Here is a 4,927-nt window from a genome sequence, read left to right as displayed (position 1 = left end):
TTAAAGCCGAGCGAGGCATCGCGCAGGCTGCGCTGAGGCGGGTGATCCGCAAAGCAATACAAATCAGAAATGAGATTTTTGAAGTCCTAATGAACCTGATTGCATGAACATTTATAATCCCCCATGGCTTTAAATGAAATCAGATATAATCAGGAGCTATGGGGAAAGGGAGTGTTTACAGGCAGAGATTGGGAAGTGCTGCTGTATTAGTAAAGATGCTGTTCCTTCTATTGATGTCTAAAATGATGGATAATGTGAGAATGGCAAATATACTATTTGTCTAATGGCTCTGCAATTAAATTCCCCTGTAAATGACCCATGCCTCATTTCATCCTAATCTATGGAATTTTGATTGAATTCGTCAGCTCTAATTGAAAAATACTGCACTTTAATGTCTGCAGTGCAGTTTCAGGACCGCGCTGGTTTTAATGAGACGGTGCCCCTCTGACCTGGGAATATTTTAGACTTTTATTCGGGATTTTAAACTGGCGGATTTCTCAACTATATTCCACGAAAAGCCGTGAATGGGAGCGTGCGTGTGTGCGTGTGGTTTTCCAATGCTAGAGATAATCTCTCCGTACCGATGCGTTTTATTAAGGTCTCCTTTAGTGCTCTTAAAATATTTGGACTCCGGTTATTTAAATACATATCAATTTAAAAGAAAAAAAAAACAAAACAGCCTATTTCCCCTCATCCGAACGAATTTTGGGATACGAGCCGGGATTACCGAAGCCAAATTTATTTCTTTTTTTTTTTAACCTGCACGGCGTTATTTTCACCCTTTTACCCTCCTTTTTCCTAACCCGAAAATCCCGAGCGCCTTCAAGTTTGTTAAAAAAAAAAAACACAAAAAAAAAAAAACCAAAACGGGGGGGGGGGGGTGAACAAACCAAAAAAAAACACCACAGAAAAAATAAACCAACAAAAAAAAGCAGCACATCTGCCGTGCATGGGGTGGAAGTTGTGGGGAGAGGGACCCCCCCCGCTCCGGTGTCGCCACCGAGCCGAGGCGGCGGGGATGCTCCGGGGCGGGCGGGGGCAGCCGCCCGGCAGCCCCAGCTCCCTGCCGGAGCCGAGTTCCCAGCCTGAAAGGAGTTCAAACGGGAACACGCGAAGGAGTTAATGCGATTAAGCGACGAATGAGGGTTTTGGGGTCTTTTTTTCCCTGCTTGGAAACCGAAGGGGGAGGCGGGAGGGGGTTTCCCGGGGTTGCAGCGGCGCCCGCGGGCACGCGTGGCGTGGCGGGGCGCATCCCGCGGCGGGCACCCTCCCGTACGCACCCCCAGCACGCCCTTGCGAAGGGCCAAATCCTGCTCACCCCCATCCCTCTCACTCCCAGTTCCTGCAGCCCAAATACGCTGAAACAAGCCCATGGCCACTCACAAAACTGCCTCCCCGGCCGAGCCCTTCACTGCAGGGATGAACACCCTCCCAGTGCCGGTAGGGTATAGGATGGAGAGCCCTGGATGCATCCCTTATTTTGTCATTCAGCGCTCACACCTAATCCCTGCATCATTAAGTACACACTGATTTTTGGGGGGTGGTTTGGCTCATGGTCTCCCCTCTTGCCCACCCCCCTCCCTAGAAAAAATCACTTTTATCACTCACTATCCCTAGAAAAAAAATCACTTTAATCACTCACAGTAGGGTGAGATGCTTTTGATGACATTTCCCGTGCAATTAAAATTTCCCCCGTGAAGGTGCAAGAATCACCTCGCTAGGGTCTCCGTAAGCCTGAGTTTTGCTTTTGATAAAGTCATCAGTTTTATCATCGGCTGCAAAACAAATCTCCCACCCCCCAGCTCCTCGATGGCCCAGCAGCCTCAGGGACCAGCAGCAGCATGCGCCCTGCTCCAAATAATATGCCTCACCAGCACAGCCCCCCCGATGCCCGGTGGAAGGATGGACATGAGCTCGTGTGTCCCATGGAAATCCACAGCACAGCTCCCTACAAACAGGCTGGAGGTGCCCAAAGGATCAGGAGCAGCCATCAGCCCCCAGGCACGCGGCGGGTCAAGCTGCCGTCCGGGGTGGAGGGATGCTCTGACCTCTGCCACCCTACGGACTTGCACCTGAAAAGGTTTGAGCACCTCCCCGTTTTCCTCTTCCTCCACAGCTCCCTTCTTTCACTTCTTCACTCCAAAAAGCTGTACCTCCTCCCTACCCTGATTTGGGGGAAAAGCCCACCGTTTATTTAGCACACTCTCTCCACCCAGCCAAGAGGCCGCTGGAGTCACAGACACCCCCCAAAATCTGCCCGATTCAAACATGCCTCTGTGTATCTGATGCTCCTTTCCTGGGAAAGGTTTTTTGGGGCAAAACCTGCCAGAAGCCACCTGCTCTTCAGCAGTCCCTACTTCGGGTGATGCAGGAGTCTCCCTGAGCAGCGTCTTGGTGCCACATTTTGCACTGGGGCCATGCAGGACCAGGTCTGCACCCGTGTTACGGCCCAGGGGGAAAAGGGCTTCTGCCCCCCCCAGCCAAGCATGACCCTCCAAAATACTGATTTCTACCACATACTCAGATTTAGACCCCCTGGGAAAGGCTCTTGCCTTGTCCCACGGGTGGTGGGGGTCCCTTCGCAGGACACGGGGGCGGCTGGCCAGGCTCCCCTGCCCACCCTGCCCACCCCACCTGCCCCTCACCTCCCTCCCGCCTGTTACGCTTCCCAGGCACAATCACGCTCCGGTTGCTTCTCCGACAATCAGAGATCGCCGACGTTTTTCTCCGGGAGAAAAATCAGCTAATTATGTGCCGAACAAAAAGCCTATTCTCGTCTGAAATAATACTCCTGTCTTGCAAAGGTACTTGTTTGTGGGCAAATTTTGAAGAGGGTTGACAATAAAAACAGCTGCAGGAGCTGGGTGTTGGTACACATTTCCATGCCCTGCCAGATTACCATGCCTAATTATCTCCCCTTTCCGCAATCTAACGTGGTTTCCTGAAAAGAGATTATTTCCAGATTATTTCCTCCCCCCCCCCCCCCCCCCCCCCCCCCCCCCCCCCCCCCCCCCCCCCCCCCCCCCCCCCCCCCCCCCCCCCCCCCCCCCCCCCCCCCCCCCCCCCCCCCCCCCCCCCCCCCCCCCCCCCCCCCCCCCCCCCCCCCCCCCCCCCCCCCCCCCCCCCCCCCCCCCCCCCCCCCCCCCCCCCCCCCCCCCCCCCCCCCCCCCCCCCCCCCCCCCCCCCCCCCCCCCCCCCCCCCCCCCCCCCCCCCCCCCCCCCCCCCCCCCCCCCCCCCCCCCCCCCCCGCTTTTCTATTTAAATGAAAGCTTTGCTTCTCCACAAGGATTTCCAGCCTGCTCTGGTTGGTTTTGGAAGGAGTGGAGATGCTGCTGATTTGGGGGGGCCGGAGGGTTTAGCTCAGCTCCATCCACCACGGTGGGAAGGAGCAGGAGGCAGGAGAGGGGCTGCAATCCGACGATGTCTGCTGGATCACAGGGAGGGGGGAAAGGGAAAAAAATTGGAGAGAAACAACCACGCGTGTGGCTATGAAGCACCCACGGGGGAGATAAGAACCTTGCCGGCGCTGTGCTGGGAAAAATCCCAAGCGCCGCACTACCGCACATATGGTGGCCTCTGCAAGACGGAGCCGGGACATATGGAAATGAGCTGTATAAGTAAACTTTTCCCAGTCCCTTGAAGTCAGATATGGGCCCCAAAAGTGTGTGTGCACGCACACATACCCCCCGATCCGCAGCAGCAGCTGCTTCGATGGCCATCCACCCTGTCCCATTTGCCACACCGCTGGGAAAAATTGTTTCTCCAGCAGAAATGCAGCATTGGGGAGGGGGGAACCCCAAAATTCATGCCTCAGGTGACCAACGGGGCTCAGTCCCCAAAAGCTGCATCAAGCCAGGGATGGAGAGCCAGATGCAGGACCTGCCGGCGAAACTGCACTGAGACCCAAAAGCAATAACCCCCCTTAATCGTTTCTGCCAAGAAAAGAACGGTTTCAGATGTTGGCTGGAAATGTGGAGGGATAAACTGACCCACATATCCGGGCACGGGGCGGGGGGCAGCCCCCAGCCCCCCATTTGGGGAAGCCGCCGAGCTTCAGTGGTGGGAATTAGCAGCAAATGGGGTTTTTTTTGGTGGAGCTGAAAATGCCACTTGCTGAGGGCTGGGTGGGAGGTTGTGACCTCCCAGGGGACAAACCCCAATTGGCACATTTTGGGGGGGGGTAAAAGCCCCCACTGCTTTGAGTGGGGGGGGGTCCCTTGGGACGTGCAGCTGTGCTGATGCTCGAGAGACCACCCTCACCCCTTACCTCGCCCGCTGGGTTTCCGGGGCCTGGAGGGTGGCCGGCCAAGAGGGGTAGGATTTGGGGGTCAGAGCAGAGCGTGGCTGTCCCCATCCTCGGCACCTGCCGGCCCAGCTGTTGCAGGGGTCAACTTCCTCCTGGGGTGCGCAGCCCCCAAGACCTGATGTCTGCCATCTTCCCCCAGAAAATATGAGCATCAATTAGCTAGAAACGAGTGGTGGGTCATTAAGAGCTTCCTTCCCAAGTGGGCAGGCCAGCCAGGAGCAGGGTATCCTGCTGACCCTTGGTTTTGGGGGACACCTCCCCCCAGCCAGAAGCCACTTTTAATCAGGGTTTGTACCCCAAAGCCCCCCAAAACCAAGCCCCGAGGCACAGTCAGCACCATTGTCCCGGGAAGGCTTCAACTTCCCAAAGGCAGGAGGGATCCCACCCCCAGCCAACCCCTCTCCTTTCTTTTTTTCCCCCTCCTTTTTTTTTTTTTGCATTTAATTTTATTTTCCAAACCACTTGATCTTTGCTTGGGAACCTCCATTAATTGCCTGGGTTTGCCTCTTCGCCTGGTCCCTTTATCATTATTTATGGCCTTTGAAATTGTGTAAAGTTCCCTTGACGTTCAATTTACAAGTTTGGGGGCATTTTTTTTTTTTTCCTTTTTTTTTCTTTTTT

This window comes from Aptenodytes forsteri, unplaced genomic scaffold, assembly GCF_000699145.1.
Source record: "Aptenodytes forsteri isolate BGI_AS27 unplaced genomic scaffold, ASM69914v1 Scaffold264, whole genome shotgun sequence".
Classification (NCBI taxonomy): domain Eukaryota; kingdom Metazoa; phylum Chordata; class Aves; order Sphenisciformes; family Spheniscidae; genus Aptenodytes; species Aptenodytes forsteri.
Note: the sequence above shows the minus strand (reverse complement) of the source record.